General features: G+C 33.2%; 1 pseudogene; it reads left to right on the top strand.

Moving 5' to 3' along the window:
• Nucleotides 1-3,443: 3,443 nt before the first annotated feature.
• Nucleotides 3,444-10,663, top strand: part of LOC106335053 — a 13,731-nt pseudogene continuing 6,511 nt past the window's right edge.

Here is a 10,663-nt window from a genome sequence, read left to right as displayed (position 1 = left end):
ATATTTTTTTAAAGCCTTATAAAACTGTTAATAATGAATTTAAATACTCTTATAAATGATTTTTTGATGATATCTAAAGTCTTATAGATATATTTATAAACTCTTATAGAATCTTGGAAAGATAAAGATTATTTTTCAGGACAAGGCTGGCCCAGTACCCTTCCATGGTTTGAGGGTTTGTTAGGGGCAAGGAATGTAAGGGCAAGTCTATCACCTCTTCATGCGGAGATGGAAGCATTAATTTGGGCAATGGAATGTATGAAAAACTTAAGACAGTCCCGGTTCACGTTTGCAACGGATTGTTCTCAACTGGTGAAGATGGTTTCGGAACCTGAGGAATGGCCAGCATTTGGAAGTTACCTGGAGGACATTAAGCTTTTGAGAAGAAGCTTCACCAACTCAGAAATCGTTCATGTTCCTAGGACGGAAAATATAATGGCGGATCGCTTGGCACGCAGTGCTCGGATGCAACCGTCGTTCGTCGTACACATGGATGCAGAGTTACCACTTTGGTTTACAGAGTCTACATGAGTCTGTAAATGCTTTTGCTGTAAAAAAAAAATTTATAAACCTTTATAAATTTATTTATAAAACCGTAGAAATAGATTTATAAACTCTTATAAATTATTTATAAAGATTATAAACTCTTACAACTGATTTTATAAACTCTTATTAATTATTTTATAAACCTTTATAAAACAATTATTACTACCTATTAATGGTACATAATCTCTTGTAAATGGTCTTATAAACCATTATAAATAATATTTTTATTTCTTATCAATGATTCATAAATAATTATAAATGATTTATAAAGATTTATAAGAAATTATAAACACTTATAAATATCTCTGTAAATATTTACGTATAAATTTTTGTAAGGATTTGTAAATTCTTCTAAATGATTTATTAACTCTTATAAATTGTGTTATGAAGATTATTAAACTCTTATAATTTTGTATAAACCCTTATAAATAGATTTATAAACTTTAATAAGAAATTTATAAACTCTTATAAATGATTTATAAACTCTTATAAATGATTTTATAAACCCTTATAAATAGTTTTATAATTTTGAAGTGTTTTATAAACTTTATAGATGACTCCAAAAATTAATAAATAATGGTTCATAAAAGATTTTATAAACTATTATAAATGGTTTATATACAAAACTCTTTGATATATTCATATGATTGGTTCTATAAACCTTTATAAGCACACATAAATAGCTTTATTAATCATTATAGATACTTCTTGCAAACACAATTGGTCCATCCAAAAATACATAAATAGATTGAAAGACGGATCAGACCAAATGGTGTATTTCTTGGCATATGTGATGAGCATTTTGGTTTTGCTGAATATTCAACACTTGAAGGAGGAACGGATTGAGGATGGAGGAAACAATAAAACAGGCGAAGCTGCATAAGGAAAGCTAACTCTTGATAACTACTGCTCCAGAATGCTCTGATGAGAAACAAAAAAAAAATTAATGGTGAGTGCAAAGAAGTGCACATAGTAAAAAAAAAAAGAATTTAAGCTTTGTTACCTCTGTTAAATTTTTCTAGGACAGTTCCAAGGACACGTTCAACATTTAGCTCTTTTAGAAAAGCTCCAGGGACATGCTTAGATTTTAGCTCTTCGATCCAATCTATCAGCACAAATTCTGGTGATGTCATTACATATAGTTATCTAAGGTTCAGAATTCTTCCTTTTGTGCTTTACTACCCCTCCACACCCTTCAAAAATTCGTCATTTCTCAATTTAACGCTATGAACTGGAGTTGTAAATATTTCCTGTATATTCATGTTTTTCCAGCAATGTCATACAACTCAATAGTTATGCACACTTCTCTAAATCATGGAACCATCTTATGGTATGTCCACCCTTTGAAATTAAGGATAATACGAAACAATATGTCTTTAACGTTGATCATTGTTTGTTGACAATACAATTCTCTAGCAACCACCATCACTATGTCCTCTCTCTTGACTAGTACTTAGACTAAGCTTCGACTTTACATATCCTAAATAACAACTGAATTTTATAAACCCTTATAAATTATTTAATAAATCCTTATAAATGATTTCAATACTAAAATCTCAATACCCAGTGTCTTTAAGTAACTCGTAAATCCAATTCCTAAAATCTCAAAACCTAAAATCACATTGCATATACTCATCTCTAATCAATTGTTTACCCTCTTCAGATTGATGAATATTCAGAATCTCAATGTTGGAACAAATCGTAATCTCTAAACCTTGAAAGATTTTAATGGTAAAAAGTAAAAACCCAGATTCAACAATATCCTCAAACCTGTGAAGTGATCAAAGATGATCTGATGCCAGAAGAAGAGAATCTATAGCTTCAACTTATAGCCATTCTTCGTAATGTGGCAAATAAACTCCACCACGAATCAATTTTAGAGCAAAGGAGGATCATCGTCGGGAAAAATTCGAAATTGACCGATATTTTAAAGCAAAAATAGAGCACATTAACTCGGATCTCTAGTTTCTTCAAGGAAACATCAAGTATTCATCTTGAGATCTGTGATGTGTCACTGTTTTCTCGGCCGCCGGTCTTCACTATCATGTTCTTTATTCAAAATAGACTTTAAAGTTATTTATGTCTTTTGGTCAGACACAAAAAGGTAAAGTTAAAAATGAACTACATTTAAAGGTATAATTGAATAGTGGTACATGAAATGTGGTATAAATTGTCCCAAGTTTTTATCATAAAAATAAATGTAAGGAAATAATAATCAAAATAGCCTTCATTAAAAAGTAAAAAAAACCTAAACTATCCTTAATGAATACTATATTTATATAAATAAATTTTTTATTTAAAATATTTTTATTTAAAATTTTATATCTTAAATCTTAAGTTCTTTATCGTCTTAAACCTCTACTTACAAAAACCTAAACCCTAATTCTTAACTAGCTAATCATATATATATATATATATATATGTTTAAAAATTTTAATGAAAACTATTTTGATTTTTTTTGTGTGGTATTTTTATGACAAAAGACATTTCTCTTAAATTAATCAACTAAACGCATAAGGAGACATGAAACATCAAATCACGAATGGCTCTGTTCTCCATTACAAATTCAGCGTCAACATTTATCAAGAATGGTCAGTACATATATATATATATATATTTTTTTTGATAACCGAGTGTCCTGGCCCCACCGTGGTGGGCCAGACTAGAGACCGAACCCTTTAGCGGCGCGGACGCACACCCGAGGGTGGGTCATGGCCAGGCAACGGTCTTCGGTTTCGGGCGCCAGAGCAAGTCCGCGTGTAAATTCTCTGGTGGCTAGTGCGAATCGAACCCTACACGAAATGTATTATATAACTACTGAATCAAACCCTACAGTCACGGACGACCTAATCAAACCCTACACGAAATGTATTATATAACTACTGAATCACTTGCTAATGATAACATTGTGATTCTCGTGTTTTCTTTTGTTCTTTACCATCATCACAATCTTCCTCGCAACTCTAACAAAATCGGCCTCACCACCAGTTCTTCATCCAGATGAATGTATGAGAAGAAAGAATGACTATTTTCTAAACTTCATCCTTATAAACTCACAGACAAAATCTGTATATATTTTATATGATCCATGTTTAATTAACTTTATTTTTGCTATATTAATGCAGTGAACGCGCTTAAGGAGATTGCCACTACACTTGGTATAAGGGAAAAACTAAAGTTTGATTTTGTTCAGAATGAGGGTGTGAACAACACCGTTAAATGTCATTGTGACAACATGACATGTCATATTATCGACTTGTTAGTGTTATTCTTCTCTCTAATCGTTTGATCTGTTTTTCACTTCATTTCTATTATTACTTTTGTTTGTTTGTTGCATTTGAAATTTTTTTTTTTGCCTAAAATAACACACTCCTAATACCAATTTTTATATTTACACAATTTTTATCCTTACTTTTAAAGATGTAAAAATACATTAATAACTCTAGAGTTAAGTAATCTAGATTCATGGTTTAAAGTTGAGGGATGAGACAAGATTTTGGTAGATGGAATTTAAGATTCGAAAACTATTAAAATTTTATTTATTTAAATAATGATTTATTGTCTCTATATATATGTACAAGAGTCTTTTGCCTATTAATTAAAAAAATATTTATGAAAATGACTCTTCAGTGAAAGTAAACATGAATAATAATATTAATAATGTGGTAAACATCAAAATTTTCCTTCAAAAATATACAGATTTCTCAAGAGCATGGATCTTCCTGGGAAACTTCCGCCTCAGTTAGTAAAGCTTCGGTATCTCCGGTCGATGTAAGTTCGGAGTTTTTACACTGGCAATTATTAAAAAGTATCAAAGAAGTATCAAAAGTAAGCCTTTAAAAAAATTATCAAAAAGGTAGCCAGCCACAAAGCAAGTTATAAAATAAGCTATTACCGTAAATCTTTTCTTAATAGCATAAATATAATATCAAAACGTTAAAGAATTTATTTATAATGGAGAAAATGTAAAATCTATTAAATTGTAACGGAAAGCTTAAAGATAATGTTTTACTTTTATTTGTAATTCATTTAGTATAAAAATGTGTTTTTTCACACAATGATGTATGCTATTGCTAGTTTGGAATTTAAAATTTATTATGCTAAATTTGAAAAAATGTTTTAGGTTATTTCTTTTTATATAACCAATAGAGGATTAGTTATATCAAGAAGTATATGTGACAAAAAATTTGTATTAAGAAAAACATGTCTATAAATTAGTGCTTATCAGAAGATATTTTAAAATTCTAAACGTAAACACAAAAGTGGAAAGTCAACTCTATGGCGGTGTCTAACTTATCAAAACCCCTTAAATCTTTAAACGGTTTAACTTTCGGCATTAGCTGTTTCTAGCAATGTTTTTAAAACCGACCCGAACACTGAACCAAACAACTTACTGGGTTGCTGGGTCACTGGATCGTCCGCGGATAAACCGCATATTAATAAATGAATTAATTTTATTATATAATAATATATCAGCTATGTAAATAAAAATATAATATAAAATAATAGTTTGGATATGTATATATTTTAGGTTTAAAACATTTAGAAAATACTTAACTTTAGTTCTTATATTTTTATTTTCATTTGGCATACAAAATATCAAAAACAGGTTTAGAGTATTTAAAATTTTCTCAAGCAAGACAAAAGTAATGACATCTAAAAAAAATTAAGACATAAAATTTATAAATATTTAAATGTCTAATGTGAATAATAAATTAAACTTCAAATTGGAAATAAATTGTCAATAACAGAAATAAATTAATACCAACTAATTTTGGTTCTTTCTATCATCGTTCACTTCACTTTTTTTAGGTGGCATAATGAAATCTTTATCAAAATCTAAAAATCACAAATATAGAACTTAAAATGAAAACCTAACTTCTATTTTTTTCCAGCACCTAACTTCTTAATTGAAAACTTAGAATATAAAACATAATCTAAAAACATAATTAAAAACTTAAAAAAAAGAAGTAAAAGTTATTTATTAGTTCGATCGATGGTTCAACCGATATCGGGTTCCAGGTTTTACTGGGGTTTTGCGGATTTCTATATATTGGGTTTTTCACAAAATCCAAATCGATTTTTTTCTGGGTCACCGGATTTACCGGTTCAATCGCGGATCCTGGTCGAGTTTCAAAACATTTCTAGTTTTGTCGCATAAACATCTATACTTTATCAAATAAAATTGTTAGTTGCTTTGAGAGAATTCCAGAAATATATATATATATATATATATTTTTTTTTTTTCTTTTTTGGACAAATATATATATATATATATATATATATTATGGGGTTATTTAAAAAAACACTATTATTTGCTATCCAGTAACATTGTTCTATTTTATAAATGTAACTTACATCAAATAAAATAAAATTTAAAGTTTGGTAAAGTACCAAATCACTGTTAACTTAAGTTTAATAGTAAATATATTAACATACTTTTCAATTTTGGATCAAAACGATTATGAATAGGACCAGACTACATGAATTAGATATTGATATTATATTAAGTTAGATGATCTTCTACCCGCAAACTCAATTGGTATTAAAGAGATTGGTCAATCTATTTTATATAATTATGATTTTTTCTAACTTTTGAAGTGATAGTTGTCTCTAGTACTGATCACAAATGTTTTAATGGTTATAAATTTCTAATATTCAATAGAACTAAATACTGCACTAATCAAAAATAAATCAAATTATAAAATAGATTTTCACTTTCAGATAAAATAATACTTCCTCCATAGTTGAAAGAATGATATTTTAATTTTCACAGATATTAAATATTAAAAAAATTACTTTTGCATAATATTTTTAATTATTTTAAAGTTTAATTTGTTATTTTTAACAGAATTCTACCATTTTTATTTATTTATGTTTTAGTTTTAATGAAAAATGTATTAGTTAAAATCTAAAGAAAAAATGCAACAAAAAATCTTATATTTCGTGGAAAATATATTAAATTTTGACATCTTTAATTTAATTTTTAACGCTAGAACCACCTAATATGTACATGGTGAGTTTTTGCTCTTCTTTTTTTTGTTAAGTATGTGAATTTCATTAACTTAATAATGAGGCAAAGAGATACAATGGACTTGACTAATCTAATCCTATTGAATCTAAGTCGCTAAGTCAATAAGACAGAGCAATGAAGCCATAGCAAGCCACAAAAAAAGTAAAAAAACTCACTAAGACTAATAAGATTTAATCACAACCATGAGGATGCGAGAAGCTTAGCTAGAATTTAACAGGTCTTAAAGCAACCATTCAGCAAACAGGAGACCAGAGAGAAGATCTTGAAGCCGGAACCTGCATCAAAATAGCTCGAGCCAATAGAGAATCGCAACCGGAGAATGGTCCGAGGCACCGCAGACCATCCCGAAGGCGACATCGAAAGAAGGACATGCGAAGCAGGGTCGGCAAGCCCTGGTCCGGCCATCGCAAGCAATGATGTCCACTCCAGACGTTGCTATCTCAAGAAACTGTCACGCCATACTCTGAAAATCCTAACTGATGTAAAGAACCGGTATATGAAGCAAAGATGGAGTACTGGCTGGTGGAAGCAGAGGTTTAATGGCTGGACTCTGGTCCCACCACGCGAGCAGAGCACAAGGGATTCCAGCAACAGAACACCAAGAGAGGCAGAGGACGACGACCAACTTCCTTCTGAAGCTTGAAGAACGGAGGAGCCAGAGCTCCTTACAGCAGGCGAAACAGGAGGAGAGACCCATCTGAGGAGGTTAGACAAAACGGAGTAACGGCACGAAACTCCAATCCAACCCAAACCCGAACAGATCGAAACCCAAAGAAACACCAGGTGGTTGTCTAAGAACCATTACCGAGAAAGAAGTCCCCGACGATGAGTCTCGAATCGCCTTTTCAACTTGGAACAAGAGGGGGAAGTTCTTACCAAAGCAGCCGTAAGAGGAGACATGGGAGAGACGGTGGAGGCAGAACATTGACCAGAACGGCAAAGGCAGCGATGCAGAGCCACTCCGGCGAACCCTTAGGGAGAGATCTAACCCAGATCTACTCCGTGCGAAACCCTAGATCTACCAGCTTGACGACGCCTCCAGCTCAGATCCGGCTCACCACGACCTCGCCATCTCTCCAGTGAAGCTGTAGACACCCACAGCCACCGGTTTGAATCGCCTAGTCCGGCCGCAAACCGACGATAAACAGAGGAGATGAAGCAAGGAGGAAGAGGAGGAGACAGAAGCGTGAGAGGGCAGAGACTAGGAACGGTGACGAAACGGGGTGGCGACCGACGGGTAGAGACCCTCCGTCGGCCACCGGTACGAGACGCAAGAGGAGATGTCGAAGCGAAGAGTTGGTGGGGAGAGAAGATATTTGGAGCAACCACTTGTTTGTTTGTCTGTCCGACACAAAGACCGAGTTTTTGCTCTTCTTGGCAGAGACTTGTGCCGAAATTACCTTTCAGGCTCAATCCCGATGGAGTGGGCTTCAATGCCAGACCTCACTTTCATGTCAGCTATCTCTCTCTTTGTTTGTTTGTTTTCCAGCTCCGACAATCTCCTCTTTAGGATTAGCGAGATAACTGTGACTTTTCATGCAGCTCGCTCTGCGCGAATAATTTGTCTGGCCCTTTACCATCAGGTTTTCAAAACTTCAAGAATCTCACATTCTTGTATGTCTCGTACATTTAGCCTCTATGGACTAGGAGTGTGCCTTCTAATCATGGTCTAATATTATTATTACATTAATGTGATGAGTTTTTCAGATCGGTTGAAGCCAACCAGTTCTCTGGTCTGATTCCTGATGAGCTTGGTAACTTGACCAACCTAACAGGATTGTAAGATTATTTTTGCATCTTAACCATTGTCCAAAAACCACCAGAATCTTTGGTTTTATTGAAATAGTTAAGTATGTAGCTAAAATAGCTTCTGAAAGCTGTGTTTTGCAGGGAACTCGCATCCAATAAATTTACAGGAAGCCTTCCTAGCACTCTCGCTAGACTGATATACCTTGAGAAAGTGTAAGTTTCGATAAAATGTTGTTTTATTGGCACCTAAATTGTACTGTAACCTCTTACGTTGAGAATGTTTCCTTGACCCGCAAGGAAGTGAACTAGTTGTTTGTTTACACTATGCAGTAGATTATGTGACAATAACTTCAGTGGCATCATCCCAGAATATATTGGCAACTGGTCTCGGCTTCGAAAGCTGTAAACTTTTTCATCATCACTAACTGTAATTTCTCTTACAGTTTGTGCTACAATATCATCTAACTTCTCGTTCTTTTAATATAATCGGTGTTTCAAAAAAAAAAAAGATCAACAGGCATCTACATGCAAGTGGACTGAAAGGACCTATTCCTGACGCGGTGGCCCGCCTAGAAAACCTTACCCACCTGTATTAACTACTTTTAGTTAATTGATCAGCACAAGGACCATTGAAATGAATATGCTGACCTTAAATATCCATTTTCAGGAGCATTAGTGATACAACTGGGATACACTCCTTTCCTAATATATCTAGCAAAGTCATCCAAAGCCTGTATGTGTTTCCCAATGAAGCTTGGTTTATCTGAGAATGTCAAACTAAGGTCTCCGTTTCTGTTTCAGTATTTTGAGGAATGTGAGTCTTTCTGGTTCAATTCCGCCTTACATCTGGAGCAAGAAATTGAAAACTCTGTAAGTTTGTTTTGGTGAAATCTGAAAATGTAATTTTAATATGTTGTTGAGATATTTTGTGTTGGACTCATCACATCGTACATTTTATATTCTTCAATTTACTGGACTAAATCAGTTCTAGCTGTATATAGCTGTATATACATATAGAATGTCCTGGGGTAAGCAATAGAAAGAAGAAAGTGCAACTTTTTGAGAGTGATATGCATGTATGACAAGATCACCAACGACGATTTGGCGTAGTGGTTAAGACTTTTGGATTATGTAGTAGAGATCTTAGAGGTCATATGTTTAGGTCCCGATAGGAGAGGTAACTAGACTTAAATTGAATGGTCTGGATCTTTTCCTACGACTATACTGGTCATAGGACATAGAATCTTCTCGTCATTAAAAAAGTATGACAAGATCTGCTGTAATTAAAACTATGCATGTATGAGATGGTTTATAAATATATATATATATATGAAAACGCAAAACATCCGTCCAAAATTATTTTTTTGGGCATGTTGTTTGCTGCAGTGATTTATCGTTTAACAAGTTGACTGGTGAAGTAAATGGAGTTATTAGGGTACCAAAATATACGTAAGTACTACATTATGACATTGAGAATGTTAAAGATCTGAAAACCTTTTAATGTAACTATCATATAGTATCTTTTTTTTGGACATGTTCTTTCAGCTATTTGACTGGAAATAGGCTTTCTGGAGACATTGAATCTGGTGGTTTTCTCAATAGTGAATCTAATATGTACGTTTAACCTTTCCGTTGTCTATGACTCGAGCTATATTTTTCGTCATGTCAGCTAATCTTTCTGGTGGTTTCTCACAGTGATCTCTCTTACAACAATTTCTCTTGGTCCTCTATCTGCCGGGAAAAGATGTATGAACATCAAATCTTCTCTCTATTTCTTTTAACTTCTCATGTTAAAGTTTTTTTTTATTTTCATTTGATGTTGAATCAGTAACATAAATACATACCGGAGTTCATATTTAAAGAACAACTTGTAAGTACACTTTTCTTTTATTAACACTACAAGAAAACAGCGGTATTCCGACGGACATTCCGACGGAAAATGAAATCTTCGGAATATCCCGAGGAATTTCCGAGGATATTCCGAGGAAACACAAAATTTGGTTTCTTCGGAATTTCCTCGGAATTTCCTCGGAATATACCGACGGAATTCCGAGGAAATATTAATCCGTCGGAATATTCTTATGGAATACCGAGGAAAAATGTATTCCTCGGAAAAAACCGAGGAATTCCGAGGATATATTATAGCCGTTAGAGAGCCGTTGGGGGATTTTAAAAATTCCGAGGAAATTCCAACGAATTAGCCGTTTCCGTCGGAATTTCCTAGGTCTGTCGGCAGGATTTCAACTATAAATACAAGCACCCCTCTTCCTCTTCATTCACTCCATATCTTCATCCTCCCTCTTACTCTCTTTACACACGAATTTGATTCATAAA

This window comes from Brassica oleracea, chromosome C3, assembly GCF_000695525.1.
Source record: "Brassica oleracea var. oleracea cultivar TO1000 chromosome C3, BOL, whole genome shotgun sequence".
Taxonomy (NCBI): domain Eukaryota; kingdom Viridiplantae; phylum Streptophyta; class Magnoliopsida; order Brassicales; family Brassicaceae; genus Brassica; species Brassica oleracea.
The sequence above is the reverse complement of the archived record's forward strand: the minus strand, read 5'-3'. Positions and strand labels throughout refer to the sequence as shown.